This window comes from Bubalus bubalis, chromosome 7 (genome assembly GCF_019923935.1).
Source record: "Bubalus bubalis isolate 160015118507 breed Murrah chromosome 7, NDDB_SH_1, whole genome shotgun sequence".
NCBI classification, from domain to species: domain Eukaryota; kingdom Metazoa; phylum Chordata; class Mammalia; order Artiodactyla; family Bovidae; genus Bubalus; species Bubalus bubalis.
The window spans coordinates 12,989,807-13,006,630 of record NC_059163.1 but is presented as its reverse complement, the minus strand read 5'-3'; the positions used below and the strand labels follow the sequence as shown (position 1 = coordinate 13,006,630).

Below are 16,824 nucleotides of genomic sequence, written 5' to 3'. Positions count from 1 at the left end.
CTACTTGTGTTCTACCTTCTTAGATTTGAGGTACTGCCTTTTCTCATCACAAAAGCTTGTGTATCATAGATAGCTTATGCTATAGTCAGATGTGTGTTTTCGGAATACTTTTGTCTGGAAATCAATAATTTGCACTGGAGAAAAGGCTGCATGGGCTGGGGGGGAGAGAGTTATACTCGTGAGTAGTATTTTTTAAAAGTAGCTGTTAAAATGTTGCTGCTGACTCTAACTTTTTTTATGTGCTAGGAAAAGATAATTTATTTTCCTCTTAAACTTAGAAAACTATAGTAGAGATAATTTTAAATTGCTTGATACAGTTAGTAAGATATTTTGAAAAATACATGTAAACTGCTAAAATCTGTCTTTCCTTTATCAAAGGTATTTTACAGTTGTTTTTCTCTTTATACATTTTTATTGCATTTGCCCATCAGACAGGTATCTATTATTAAGACATTGTATAGATTTCAAAATCCACTCAGACCATTTCTTTTCAAGTCAGTTTATGATTTGATGAATCTTTGTGTGAGAATTAACCATGAGCTGTGACAGCTAGTTCAAAATATTCAAATATTATCCAGGAATCTTGACACTTAAAGTTTTTCATAAAACACAAGACAAACAAAAGATCACCACAGGTTTTAGAATGCTTATGCAATAGTCAAAGCTCTTCCCCGCCCCCCCATTATTTAGTATTCAAGTCATGCACATTCCAGTTAGCATTGGAAACCAGTGTTCTGAGGCATTTATTGGAGTCATCATTGCATATTGTATCGTGAATTTTTCTAGAAACTTTATGACCATTCTTAGTGTGGGTTTTGTTTTTTTTTTAAAGTTCATTTAGGTCTTACCATTCTTGGGATGTTTTTAAAGATTCTGTTGTAGGGGAGAGAAGTAGTTTTATTTGGTTGCATGAATGAACTTTCTGAGAATTATATGGGAAAATGAAACTTGAAGAGAATTACAAATACCGTATGCTTAATAATTCCGTAAGACATTTGCTCAGTTACTCTAGAACAGTATTATATCTTTACCTTCTTCTAGTCCCCATGCTTCTTAGGGTCCTCACAGAGAAGGTTAAAGATTAGTCTTTCTAAGTAGGAACTTAACAGAGACACCGTTTAGATCCTGTCTCATTCCCTCCCTGATCTGATCCTACTTAAAATGTTCCTGTCTCCACCCAGATTTTCCTAGACCAGCGCTCCCTCCTAGTTCCTGCTTCATTATGTGATGTTTGGGCCACTGAGGTGCCCTCCTTCATGTCATTTAGCCTGACTTGGATTGTTGTATTTGTGTACTAACCTGTTGAATGGCACTCCCACTGGACTGTAAGCTCTTTCAGATCACAGGCTGGAGGTGTGCTCTGTTCTGTCGTCTCCCAGCACCAAGCACAGTGCTGCTTGTGGCAGACGTCTGCTTCTTGTTGGCTGAATGATGGGTGAGTGCACCGGCCGCCGACTTCCATCCCGTTCTCCCTGACGTAGTCACCATATCCACACTCTTTCTCGGATCACCCAAGCCTCTCTTAACCCAGCGTTAGTCTTCTCTCCTTTTCTTTTTGTGTCATTTCCTCCTATAGATCTTATTTCTCTTACCAAATAACTCTGGCCACGCTGGTGCCCTGCCCTGAAAAACTTCTCACCATTTCCCTTTCAGCCAACCAATTACTCTTCTTTTTACAAGGCGATCCATTCCTCAGAAACACTATTGCTCCAAGTTACACCTCCCCGTATATACTTGTACTTGTCCGGTATTTACACTTGATTGAACATAGCCTTGGAAAAGTTATTTTTATGGTTGAGGACATTTCTTTATGATCTGTTGATACAGAGCAGTTAGTCTGTGTTGGGCTGTGTTGTTATGGGGCCCACATGAGGTTTAAGTGTGAATAATACCTAGTATTTCTTTACAGCATTCCAGTTTACTGGTTGTTTTCACTCAATTCTCACAATCCTTTTAGGAAGTCCTTCCTGTTTCAGAGATACGAGTCAGAGACATATGCTTCAGAGAACCCAGGTTGACTCATAAACCCCAAAGCTGCAGGACAAAGATTCAAATCAGGGTTTTGTCACTCTATAAACTCTTTGTGGAACATCAAGATTATTTGAAAATACATTCTATCTTTACAGACGTTCTTTACACATAGGAAACTGTTGGTTTGTTCACTGACTGAACTGATGCAGCCCCTAGTTATGTCTGTTGTATCACTTACTGAGCTCACTGCAGCTGGGTGACTGTTTGTCTCCCTGACTTTTGCTTTTTAAGGGCACTGGCCACATCTTATTCTATTTTCAGTCCACAATGTGTAGTCATAGTAGAAATGCAAAGAACATTTGTTGAGTGAATATACAGTATCAGGGCTTCCCTGGTAGCTCAGAGGTAAAGGATCCACGTGCAGTGCAGGAGTTGCAGGAAATGCAAGTTGGATCCCTGGGTCGGGAAGATCCCCTGGAGGAGGGCATGGCAACCCACTCCAGTATTCTTGCCTGGAGAATCCCATGGACAGAGGAGCCTGGCGGGCTGCAGTCCATAGGGTCGCAAAGAGTCGGACACGACTGAGTGATGTAGCATGCATAGTGTATCAAGTGAGAGAAATGCAATCAAAAATAAATCCTTAACTGACATAGATAATATCTAAAACATTCTGCTACAAAGGCAGTATGGCGTGGTGGTGAGCACCAGAGAGGCTAGAATCCAGTCTGCCCAGATTTCAAGCCCTGGCTATGGCACTTTCTTGCTATGTGACCCAGGCAAATTACTTTGCCTCTGTGCACATCAATTTTCTCATCTGAAGTGGGGATTATAATCCTACCTGCCTTGTAGGGATGTTTATACACACACACACACATTCAGAATACTATCAGACTCATAGTAATGCTCAATAAATATTAGCTTTAGTTTAAACAGACTACATAGGACCACTGGGCCATGACGATAGGCATTCAAAAATGAATATAAATATAATTGAGATTGTTGTGTGTGTTAGTCACTCAGTCCTGTCTGACTCTTTGCGACCCCATGGACTGTAGTCCACCCCCCACTAGGCTCCTCTGTCTATGGGATTCTCCAGGCAAGAATATTGGAGTGGGTTGCCATTTCCTTCTCATATCAGTAAAAATAGTGGAAAACTCTTAAGGAGCTGCTGCGTAATTTGAGCAGCTCACATTGCATGAAGGCAGCTTGAGAACGCTGAGTGGAGGAGCCGAGCATTGGTGTGCAGGAGAACGTTCACGCAGCAAAACATGTCCAGCATTGTCTGTGCACTCTGCCACGTGGATGTGTATGATGTCTGCATATTCCGCATGTCAAGTTCAGAGGAGAAGGGTGCTATGAGGTGCTCCTTTAGACGGGAGCTAAGGACAATGCCTGGGCCATGCCCTCAGAGAGTAAAGGATATGGATCAGAATATCCTGGTTCCCGAGGAGGAGAGAATTTTGATTAAATAATTGGTTAAGTATCATGCAACAGAGGGAAGACCAGGAAGGTTGTCTGTATTAATTGGTTATCATGTAGAGAGTAGTTTCATTGAAGACTTAGTTGAGAGAAGCCAGGTCAGAGAGCTTAAGAATAGATAAATCAGTGTCTTGAAAAATCAGGGCAAAGTGAACCATCCATTCACGGTTCTTAGTATTGAAAGACAGGAGTGAAAGAGCTTTAAAAGGTAGAAATCATATCTAACTCTGAAATTCTCTTTCTGCCATAACCAAATAGCTGAAAGAACTTTGTTTTTACTCTAGTTTTTTTTTTTTTAAATGAGAACAATGATAGGATGAATTTCATTCACAAAGTTTGTTTTCCATTCCAACTGCACTGTCTTGTTGCTGTGTTCGACAAATTGATTGCTTAACTTATGATAATGTTTATGCAACTGCTTTCCTCATCTGCAATGAAAAGACTGAGAAACGTTTCTTTGATTTGTGTATCTACAAGTCCTCCTGATTTGTAGAGTAGCCTTGAAGCCTTTACTTGACTACTCAGTAAAGAGTTCCTGAGCACTTTCAAGGTGCTGCTCAAAGCAGAGACGTCATAATGGACAACTCCTGGCCTCATGGATCGTGAAGGCTGAGGGCTGATCATCATGGCTCCTTTGATCATCATGTCTCCTTCAGGCCCCTTCTCTCCCTCAGTGGAAGCTGGAATCTCACAGTTCTCCCTCCAGTAGTGAACTCTTACGTGTTTGGATGGTTTTCTTCCAGGTCCTCGATGTTTTCATCATAGCCCTGCCCTCAGATTGACATTAAAAAGAAAAAAATTTATGTCATTTATAAAAGCAATGATTGAACATCCGTCTTTTCTAAGAAAAGATAGAAGTTTATGGTTGTCTCACCGTAGCCAACCAGCATGTTATTACTGTGCTAGCAAGGAGGCACTGCAGACCTCTGGCTTTGTCGTGAGTACTGGGGTGCTTTGTACTCATCAGAGGATTAAGAATCTCATCAGTTATTCCTTTCTGTTGGGTGCCTGTCATAAAATGTAGAAATGTGATTTTTTATTGACCTTGGAATTTTTAGAGATTTTCAAGGTGCCATGTTTGAGTAAGCTACTGATGGACTTTGAAAATATTAATATCAGCATTCCTATGTTCTGCTGGCAAATGTAGCCTCTAAAGTCAGCTCTAACACAGTAAGATTCAGGAACTGAGGAGAGAGGTCCCGTCTCCCAGAAAGCTGACTGAGACGACTCTGCAGGTTGAAGTCCCCCACACTCCTCTGTCACTTCAACCTTTTTCTCTGTCCTTCCTTTGATTAGGATTGGCCTGAGGCTCTATGCAGGGTTGCTTTTTCTAGGGTAATGTTGCGGTCAGGTCTTTGAGCCTACTTTCTGTGAGATCACAGCTGAATGGGAGGCCCTGAGAGGTCTGGCGTGCCTACAGCTGGGATTTGGCGTCTAGGTTCTTTCTGATCTTACTCTCAAGGTGCAAGTGCTTCTGAACTAACATGGAATGTAATTTCTGGGATTTGCTAATGGGAGAACTAAGGAAAGGTTTCCTGTCTCCTATCTCCTCTTAGTCTTTGGGAAACTTCTAAAAAATTTTAAACTTACACTGCGTCCTTCCTTAAATTTTTGAGTTGAATGCATTCATGTCCATTTGATGTGTATATTATCATATTCCTGGATTTTATTCTTGAACCGAGTTGGAAAGTTTCAAGGCAAACATTTGCTTTTCTGTTAGCCCACAAATTGGGCAATGGTTGTTCAATTATGGTCTGCCGTTGACTTAGGCAGAGTCACATGTTAAAAGTATATCTTGCTAGTAACCCACAAAGCATACCAACTGTCAGTCCTTTGTCATGTCTGCCTGTGGGCAGTAATCTTACAGTAGTAGTACTATTCCAGGATTTCATCTGTGGATTACTTAAATGTGTCATCTAGAAACTCACTGTAAAATACATTAGTGACAAAATAGCCAGGCATAGATGTCATGCCTGCCCACCTACCTAAAAATTCTACTCATCTCCCGGTGGATTCAGATGCTTCCCAGAATACTCAGCTCACAAACGTGCCTCAAATGTAGTAAAGGAAACCCAGTCCAGTATGATGAGGAAATATTAAATTGCTGACTGTTTGCCCTGTGATACACTTATTATTCATTATTAAATGGTTGTGGTGGATGCCTGGTTTGTTTCTTTGTTTTTTTTGTTCCCAAACCACTCTTCTATCAACAATAGCACCTTCCTCCTTTTGGAAGCTGATACTGCCTCTGACTTCAAACCTAGTTTCAGCAGAAGCTGCTGTTCTTCCATGTAACATCCTCCACCCTTCAGGTCACACACCATAGGCAGGGATCAGGCTCCAGTCAGAACAATAAGACTCATTCCCTCAGATTTCCTGGGCTTCCCTGGTGGCTCAGTGGTAAAGAATCCACCTGCAGTGCAGGAGATGCAGGTTCAGTCCTTGGGTCGGGAAGATCCCCTGGAGAAGGAAATGGCAACCCACTCCAGTATTCTTGCCTGGGAAATCCCACGGACAGAGGAGTCTGGCGAGCTACAGTCCCTGGGGTTGCAAAGACTCAGAGATGACTGACAGATTAAAACAACAACAAACATTTTTTTAAAAATTGGATTTTGAGAAAAGAGTCATTCTTTGTCCAGAGGCCTGATTTAACAAATAAAAGGAGCTGTTGACAATGTTCCCATTGCTGAATTGCAGTGAGAGAATTAAAGCTGAAATATAGAGGGAAAAAGGAGTTAGAAATCAAGGGAGCTCTCGAGGGATTTTTTTTAATTAAAAAACTAATTTATTTTTAATTGAAGTATAGTTTACTTATAATATTAATTTCAGATATACAACATAGTGATTTGGTATCTTTATAGATTTCACATCATACAAAGTTTTTATGGTATTATTGCCTGTATTCCCTGTCCTGTACATTGCATCCCTGACTCCTTTATTTTATAATTGGTGGGTAGTTTGCACCTCTCCGTCTCCCTCACCTATTTCACCCCTACCCGCCTCCTTCCCTCTGGCCACCACTAGCTTGTTCTCTGTATCTGTGAGTCTTTCTTTTTTATTATATTTGTTTGTTTTATTTTTTAGATTCCAGCTATAAGTGGAAACATATAGTATTTGTTTTTCTCTGTCAGACTTATTTCACTTAGCGTGAGATACCCTTTAGGTCCATCTGTGTTGTCACAGATGGCAAGATTTCATTCTTTTTTGTAACTGAGTATTATTCCATTGTGTGTAGGTATGTATCACATCTTTATTTATTCATCTGTTGATGGGTACACTTAGGTTGCTTCCATGACTTGGCTATCAATGCTGCAGCGAACATCGGGGCGCATATACCTTTTTGAATTACTGTTTTTGTTTTCTTTGGATAAATACCCAGAAGTGAATTGCTGGAGTGTATGGTAGTTTTGTTTTTAATTTTTTGAGGAACCTCCATACTATTTTTCAGTGACTGCAACCAATTTATATCCCCATCAGAAGTGCCTGAGGGTTCCCTTTTCTCCACATCCTTATGGACACTTGTTATTTCTTGTCTTTTTGATGACAGTCATTTTGACTGGTGCGAGGTGACATCTTACTGGGGTTTGCCTGTCATTTCCCTGATAATGAGCATCATTCCATCCCCAAACAGAAGAATACACATTTCTTTCAGTGCACACAGAGCCTTCCCCGGGATAGATCAACATGTTAGGCCACAGAAGTCTCAATAAATTTAAGAAGAAAGAATCCATTTCAAGCATTTTTCTGACCACAACGGCATGAGACTAGAAATCAGTTATAGGAAGACAATTAGAATAAACACAAATCCATGGAGACTAAACAGCATGCTACCAAAAGCACCAGTGAGTCAACGAAGAAATCAGAGAGGAGGTCAAAGAGTAGCTTGAGGCAAATGAAAGTAGAAACACAGCTTTCCAAAATCTGTGGGATGCAGCAAAAGCCGTTCTAAGAGGGAAGTTTATAGCAATACAAGCCTTATTTTAAGAAACAAGAAAAGTCTCAAATGAACAACCTAACTTTACACCTAGAGGGACTAGAAAAAGAACAAAGTAAACCCCGAGTCAGTAGAAGGAAAGAAATAATAAAGATCAGAGCAGAAATAAATGAAATAGACACCAAAACAAACAATAGAAAAGATTGGTTAAACTATGAGCTGGTTTTTTTTCTTTTGTTTTGGTGGTGGTCTTTTTTTTTTTTAAAGATAAGCAGAATCAATAAACCTTCAGGCAGACTCACAGAGAAGTTTTTAAATACCTACTTCCAGTTGTCTCAGAGGGCCAGCTGTGTCTTTGCCCTTCCCATGTCTTAACATTAAACGGTTGTCCTTAACTGGTGGCAATTCAGCCTCCTAGGGATATTTGGCAATGTCTAGAGACATTGCTTGGGGGATGCTGCTAAACTATCCTACAATGTACAGGACAGCTCCTACTCCCCAAATAATTTCCCTACAACAGAGAGTTATCTGGCTCAAAATGTCAGTAGAGCTTAGGGTGATAAACCCTGAATTTTAATCCTTCTTTCAAACATGTTGGATAACACTGGTATCCATTCAGTCCCCACTCCCCATTTTTGGAACGCTAGCTAGAACTAGTTTCTATTCAAGAGACCCTTAGCTAATCTAGGGGTATATATGAACTGATTGTGAGTGTTGTTTGTTATTGGTACACATTTTAGTCCCATATTTAAGATATTTCAGTACACAAGTGACCTGATGAACCCCATCACTCAGATTTAGGCGGACTGTTGATTCACCTACCATAGGGGTTCAGATGGACACTTATAGCCTGTCTTGTGTACCCAAGCAACATATCTAAACTTGCAAACTTTTGATGCATAACCTATTCATATAAATTGCTACTAGGATTGCATCAAAATTATGCTGTCCTCCCTAAGATTTCTTTTGAGATTTATATTCAGCCCATGTTAGGGATGAAATATACATTTTTAGGAGTAATTATGTGGAACAAAACGCAGTCTTATAAGGGCCTTGATCATGCTTGGTGAGTACAGGGAGCTACAGCATCTGTATTAACATGGGCTGGGCAAGCGAAGTTCCCTCTTTGAAACTATTGCAAAGTAAGGTACCTCTGATTCATTTTCAGACTCATATACAGGAGTTTCTCAATGACAACTCAATGAAAAGAATGTTAGTAATGACTTCACAGCGAGAATTTGAAGTGTTAAGCACAGCCCTCCAGTTCATCTTGTAGATTAGGAATCAGATTTAATATTTCTTACATTTTCCACTAAATCTTTCTTTGACTAATGTCTTCTAAAAACCGTGACTGGGAATTCGCCCTAAGTTTCTTTCTCCTTGGCCTCCCTCATCGCTCTGGTTAAGCCGGGGTCGAATTGCAGAGCATTTTGTGAGGCGAGTTTCTCCGCCTCTCTCTCCCACTCCTCCTGGCACATAGTTGACTCATTAAATGTTTGCTCGAAGAACAATGCATATCTGTTTTTGAATTCTACTAACTTCTAAATTTTGATTTCCAGCTCAGACTTCTCCTCAAACACTACATTCTACTGCCTACTTGACGTGCTTGCTCGGAGGTCCAGTAGACCCTCGGTGTCCTTGCTTTTCATGGCAAATGCTAGGTCTGCTCCTGTCCTACTCCTGTCTTAGGGGCTTTGTACTTGTTCGCTCTACTTGTAATGCTTTCCCCCAGAGTATCTGTCAGGAGAACTCTTAGCTCCCCTCCTTTAAGCATGTCCTATATGTCATCTTGTCAGTGAGGCCATCCTAAACCCTCTATTTAAAAATTATAATTCACCTCTTCCCCCACACTCTACCTAGATTTCCCTTCCTTTACTCTACTTTTCTTGTTTTTCCCCATAACACTCATCACCATCTGATATACTTTACTGGGGCTTCCCAGGTGGCTCAGCGGTAAAGAATTTGCCTGCCAGTGCAGGAGACAAGGGTTTGATCCCTGGATCGGGAAGATCTCCTGGAGAAAGAAATGGCAACCCACTCCAGTATTCTTGCCTGGAAAATCCCATGGACAGAGGAGCCTGGCATGCTGCAGTCCATGGGGTTGCAAATGAGTTGGGCACTACTCAGTGACTGAACAAGTAATATACTTTATTGACAAACTTATTTTTAGATGTTATTTTTAATATATTTATTATATTTATTGTTTATTATCTGTTTAGACTCTGAGCCTGGTAGGCTGCAGTCCATGGAGTCGCTAAGAGTCGGATACGACTGAATGACTTTACTTTCACTTTTTACTTTCATGCATTGGAGAAGGAAATGGCAACCCACTCCAGTGTTCTTGCCTGGAGAATCCCAGGGACGGGGGAGCCTGGTGGGGTGCCGTCTATGGGGTCACACAGAGTCGGACACGACTGAAGCGACTTAGCAGCAGCAGCAGCAATTGTAAGCAGAGCCAAGATCGTTCAAACTGGGATCTTTTGACTCCCAAGTTTAATTCAGTTTTTGTTACAAACCAGCTTCTTTGTTTTGACTTCAGAATGGCCCTGATATTTCTGGTCTCCTGAAGTGTTGGGCTTAGTCTTTGTTTCAAAATAATTAATTTTCTTTATGTGCTGTGCTGTACTTAGTCGCTCAGTCGTGTCTGACTCTTTGTGACTCCACAGACTGTAGCCCGCCAGGCTCCTCTGTCCACGGAGATTCTCCAGGCAAGAATACTGGAGTGGGTTACCATGCCCTCCTCCAGGGGTCTTCCCAACCCAGGGATCAAACCCAGGTCTCCCGCATTGCTGGCAGATTCTTTACCATTTGAGCTACCAGGGAAGCCTATATAACCCACATAATTAAAGTGACATTTGTTTCTGACTGCAACACCAAAACCTCTAGGATTTTCACCGAATTTGGAGGCTATGTTTGGGATGATCTAAAGGGAAATACAGGCTATGAAGCATAAATGAGAGATGAGAACGTGCAGTCAGAAGAGGCAGTTTTCTTCCAGAGTCGCGTCAGTGGGGAATGGAGAGACCCAAATGACAGACTCTTAAGACACCATGAACGTACAGAAAACAAAAACAAAGACAACAGTGGTTTGGGATTTGACCCCCAAGTTAAAGTCCTAGAAGCATGTGCTTTTCACTTGAGCATTTCTACATTTTATAGTCTAGAAGGCATGTCAGCTGTGACACATTTATTTGATGATAACTCATAATTCTCCTAAGCAGTCATGGGAGGCCAGCTAGTATTTAAATTAAAAACACCCCCCATTTGGACTTCTATATCTGTATTCGGATGGCCAAAGTTGTTTGTTCTGTGGTCGGCTCTCTGGCATGGTGGCTGATAGACGGGAAGTGAAGTGAAGTGAAGTCGCTCAGTTGTGTCCGACTCTTTGAGACCCCGTGGACTAGAGCCTACTAGGCTCCTCAGTCCACGGAATTTTCCAGGCAAGAGTACTGGAGTGGGCTGCCTTTTCCTTCTCCAGGGGATCTTCCCCACCCAGGGATGGAACCCGGGTCTCCCGCACTGCAGGCTTTACCGTCTGAGCCTCCAGTGCTTACCTTGGGGACTGGAGCGTAACGTGCGAGGAGAGTCTGTGTGTCTTTCTAGTTGGCTTCTTTTTTAAATTTTAGTTCAATATTAACATACAATAAATTTGACTTTTAAACTGTTCAGTTCTGTGAATTTTAATACACATATGCATATATGTTTTACCAACATAAATGTATATATACATACATATGTATTCTCTTTTGGTATAACCATTTTAGTCAGAATACAGAACAATTACCTCTAAAATCTCCCTCATGTTATCCCTTTGTAGCCAACCCCCTCCAGCCATAACTGGTCCTTTCTTGCTATAGTTTTGGTTTTTTGAGAATTTTATGTAAATGGAATCATGTAGTATGTAATCCTTTGATACTGACTTCTTTTCTCAAGTACAAAGCCTTCAATCGTAATATAAAGCCTTTGAGATTCCTTTAAGCTGTGTGTTTATTCAGAGCTCCTTCTTTACTGCTGCGCAGCAGTATCTGGAGGCACCATGATCATCACTTCTTGAGGACATTGAGGTTGTTTCCTGTTTTTGGCAATTATGATAGAGCTGCTGCATATTTGTGTACAGGTTTTTGTGTGAGAATAAATTTTTGTTTCTCTAGGACAGATGGCCAGAAGTGGGACTGCTAGGTCATATGATAACTATATGTTATAAAAAAACTGCCTGTGTACAAATGTTCTTAGCAGCATTATTCATAATGAGGAAAAAGTGAAAATAGCCCAAATGTCCATCAACTTGAGGAATGGGTAAATAAAACCTGATCTATCTATACAGTCGGTATTATTTGGCAGTAAAAAGAAATGTCCTGATACTTATTGCAACAGGGATAAACCTTGAGAATATGCTTAATGGAAGAAACCAGTCACAAAGGACCACTTGTTGTATGATTCCATTTCTATGAAATGTCCAGAAGAGAGATAGCTGTAGAGACAGAAAGTAGTATGGTTGTCTGGGGCTGGGAGGTTGGGTAGATATGGGAAGTGACTACTGATGGATATCGCATCTTTGGAGTGATGAAAACATTCTAAAATTGATTGAAGTGATGGCTGCACAACTTGTGGCTATACTAGAAACCATTGAAGAGCACAGTTTAAATGAGTGAATTGTATACTATATGAATTATATCTTGGTAAGGCTGTTTAATGGCAACCCACTCCAGTATTCTTGCGTAGGAAATCCCATGGACAGAGTCTGAGCCTGGTGGGCTGTAGTCTGTGGGGTCGCAAAGAATCAGACACGACTTAGCAACTGAGCACACAAGCTGTTTAAAAAAATAATAAACTGCTAACTTCTTTTCCACAGTGGCTGTACATTTTTGTATTCTCACCAGCAAAGCGTTGGAGGTCGAGGTGTTCACATAAACCTCACCAGCACTTGGTATTGTCAGTATTTTTTATTTTAGCTACTTTTAATAGGTGTGTAGTGATATTTCACTACTCATTTGCATTTCCCTAGTTAATGATATGGAATAGTTTTCATATGCCTATCTGCTTTCTTTAGTGAGGAATCTGTACATGTCTTGAGCTCATTTTATGATTGAGTTGTTTGTTTTCTTAGTGTGAAGATTGAGAGTTCTTGATATGTTCTGAATACAAGTCCATTGTCAGATATGTGGTTTGCAAGTATTTTCTCTTCCTCTCCTGATTAGCTCGTCTTTTTACTCTCTTCAATACTTCTTGATGAATTCCAAGTTCTCAGGGTTTCATTGTCTGATTACTCCTGTACCCTTAGTGCTTAATATCTGGCATAAAAGTATCTGGCATAAAACAGATATACAGTTAATATTTGATGGATGAATGAATGAGTTCCCCCTTCTTACTGATTAGCAACAGGTTTGTTTTTTTTTTTTTTTGGAGAGATAATAATATATTAAAAGTAAACCTGATTAAAATATTTCCTTTCTATACATACTCTTTTTTTAAAAAGAAATCTCTAATATAGATTGTAAAGCCTGTCATGATACAGCTTGATTCCTTGAACATTTCCTGTTCTCCTCGGCCTTATAACCTTTACAGGTGCTGTTCCTTTTGTCTCGAGCACTTTTCCTCCCACTCTCTTTGCCAGGCTAATTTATTTATTTCCTAGTTCAAGCATCGCCTTTGCTCATTCAATCTAGACTCTGGGAATATAAGAATAAATAAGACAAACACAGTCCCTTATCCTCTTGAGGCCTACCTTTCATGGCAGAAACCCTCTCCCCCTTGCCCCAGTCTAGGTTGGGCACCTCTGTCTCATAGTGTCCCTGTGTTTTTACTTAACAAAACTTTAATTATTTATAATTAAGTATGTTCACCATACCGACCCGTAAACCAATGACCTTTAAATATTTTTGTTTATTTGTCCCTTAAAAGAATTTTGGACAAAGCCAAGCAACCTTGTATATATATTTCAAGCTGACATCTACACTTTTTTTCTTTATAATTTTAAATAGTTGCAAAGGATATAATTTCCAGCATGCTATAAAACTTGACATTTTAAAGTTAAACTTTTGGTCACTCTTTTAAATGTATCCCATGGAATCTAAATACTGTATATGATGCTCACCATCATTTGTTGGAAAAAGAAGTCCCTAAAAATTCCTTTTTATAGTCATAAATTTTACAATCTTTCTTTTTCTTCATAAACTCCATTTCATTTCCCCCACATAATATCCTATCCTTGGTTATTGCTGAAATCTTTTATTGTTCATTCTCTTCTACTTCTTTGCAACAGAAATAGGTATGCAAGTAGAAATTTAATTTTTAAAGTATTTCCAGTGATAACCAAAAGGCTGTAATTGTTCTCTGTTGAATTATTGTATTGAATTATTCTGTGTTTAGTTACTTTGGCAGTTATTATCAGTGTTTATGTATTAAAACAAAAAAAATATGTTATTTGACATGAAAAGACTCAAGGAAACAGATTTTTTTTTAAACTGGATTATGTGCAAGTAGATGAATGTTACTTTTTTCTAGATCATAACAGTATTCTATATCAACTGCATCCTTAGTTTTCATTTCTTATGACCTAAAAGCTGAGAAACCTTGGAAACCTTGTTTGCACACATAACAAACACGAATGGAAGAAGTTTTGTGTTCACATTGCCACTCCTCTCTGTTGTTTGAACTTCCTCTGCGTTACAAGCCCAAACTGTCATCAAAACTTTTAAATATGATCTGCCAGATGAAAACTGAGTTAGATCCTCCGTTAATTTTGTTGAGTGGGAAATGTTGGAAACCGCCCCCTCCTCCCCAAACCCCCAAGCTTGTGGAAGGGTTTGTTGTTCAGTCATAAACGTCATTCCCAGGATTTCTAAGTGTCCCTTTGTTAGAAGTTTTTATGTCTAGGACTGTGCGCCCTAGTAAGCTTCAGGTATGGTGGAGCTCTGACTTTAAGAAGCGGAAAAGGTCCTTGTGAAGGGCTTGTGGGAAAGTAGACCAGCAGGATGTGGATCAGCAACAGATTCGCAGGAAGAGTCGCTTCTGAAAAGAGTATACATAGACGTCGAAGCTCTAGAAATCGACTTCCTTAAAATTATGTGTGCCTGATACCCCTTAGCAGTCCATCCTGTGTTTCCTAGTATCCATCCGTCTGCCACATGGACTATTGCTTCAGGATTCGTGAGGCAAAGAACCAGCCCCATCTTCTCAACTCAGAACTCTTATCAAGAAGAACTTAATATATATTTTCTCACTGATCCAGGAAAAGAAAAATTTTTTTTCTTGTAAAATTTTTGTGTAAAATCTGAACTTGTTCATCTTTTATATTTTCTTTGAAAAGATACAAAGGGAAAATGTTTTTATTCCTGAATAGTATTGTATGCTTTGGAACTCATTTTTAATTTTCAAGAATAAAATGTTCTTTTACAAGTAAAGTTTTTGACTCAGTAGCTGCTGTCTTGCTAACAATGATTATACCACTTACCCTAAATCCTTTTTCTCCGTTTTCCCAATTACACTGTTGTTAAAAGGAACTTTTACTGTTCTTCAAGTAATAAGGTTCTGCTTGAATTCTCCATGGAAATAATTTTTTTTTGGTACTTTTTATCCTAATGTAATTTTCAAAGCTTTGAAAAAAGTAACTGTCATTTGTTTTCTTTTTACCTGCAGTGGTTTTACGGTATCTGGGAGACGCTTTTAGGCATATTACACCTATAGGGCAATAGAGGTCTGGGTGCCTGCATCATGCAAACAGGCTGTATTTCTGCTGGGAAATAAGAACCGCAGATTGGCAGCTTCACCTTTCTGTTAATGTGCAGATTCTTAATGCTTAGTATCCTGGAGGTTTCTGCTTTTCTGCAGAAAATCTAATACAGATTTTCGATTGCCTCTTAAAATGCTACACTTCTCCAGGAAACCTTATCTTTGCTATAGCATCTGGTTTTCTGTGAAGTCATAATTTTGAATCAGAATTTCCAGCTGTTGGCATCTTGTTTTATGGAGCCTGAATTGAAAATCAAAAACTAGGTTATGTATTTAAATACCAGAAGTGAATGTTATCTTTCTTTTTCTAAAACAGTATGGCAATTGTATTTAAGTATTTCCAATTTGCAGCATTATTGTTCGTGATTTGCTCCAAGAGAAACAAGATTGAACAACAGCTGAACAGCTTTAAGTGAGTAGGTTACGTTTTATTCTTCTCTCGTGTCCCGTGAACCTACACACATGGTGTCTGCCCAGGGACAGATAAGAACTGCAAAATAAGAATTGTTGGTGCTCAGCAAGCACCTTACAGATGGGTTAGTCTTGACTCTGTAGTTTCTAGATGAGGAAACCAAGGTCTTATTTTGCCCTGTATATAGAAAATGATCACTGACTTGAGGCAGAAGAAATCAGGTTTAATGGTATTAAGATAATCGTGTTGTTTAGTGTTCTAAAGGCAGTCATTCTGAACAAGGAGACCAAGGGAGGGGAGTCCCGGCAGGCCTGCTGGTAGACTGCTGTGCACCTAGACTAGGCTGGGGTGCCACGTGAGGCCAGTAACTCCTTTCCCTGTCTGGGAAACCATTTGGCAAGATGCCTCAAGATTTTAAAAGATTTTGTAACTGTCAAGCTCACAGTTCCTCTTTTAAGACTTTGTCTTAAGGAATTACAAAATCAGATAAAGATTCACTGTACAAAAATAGCCTGGTATGGTTTAGCAGAAAGATGTTCTTTACAGCATAATTTATCCTGTGGAAAATCAGAAGGAGCAGTTCAGTTATCCAGTGGTAGAGAAATAGATTATGGTAAATTTAAACAATGTAATGTTATGTAGTCATCGAAGTAATTTTTAGAAGATTTTTTAACTATGTGGTAAAGTGCTTATTTGTAGTGTCATTGGAAATCAGTAGAATATAAGATTGCATATATAATATGATTCCTTACATAAAGGAAATTTGTGTATAAAATGGATCATACGTCAAAGTGGTAAAAGAGTTTGTATTTCTAGGTGATGATGAGTTGATTTTATTTTCTTTTTATTTTACTTATTTCACCAACTCCATGATTAGCAGAGAATAAGATTATAAAAAAAGGAGTTTAAAATGTAGTTGAAGAGGCAATTTTTTTTTTTCAAATGCCAAGAGTTGGAAAACCCCACTTTAAAATCCCACCAAGGACAGGCTCATTGACAGTCTCTGGGGCTTGTGCTGTGTTAAGTCACATACAGCTGCCCCACCCTCATCCCCTTGGCTGGAATCCTAATGGCGGGGGGAGTGACCCATCTGGAATGCGGGCAATGGGGTGGAATCCACAAGTAACTGCTGTTTTAATCAGCAGTCATTTTATTTGGAAAAAAATTTGAAAAGCCATTTCCCCTATCGAACGAACATTCCTTTATTCTTTCATTAGCAAACGTTTTTGAGTGCCCACTTGTTAGTTCTTCTGACTTGAAGGTAACATTCTGCTGCTAGTGATTCTTTGCCCAGTGA

The 16,824-nt window shown here is 39.5% G+C and overlaps 1 protein-coding gene across 1 annotated transcript in view; it reads left to right on the top strand.

Annotated features, from left to right (window-relative positions):
* Window positions 1-16,824, top strand: part of STX18 (syntaxin 18) — a 118,264-nt gene that overhangs the window by 27,495 nt on the left and 73,945 nt on the right. The window lies entirely within an intron of this gene.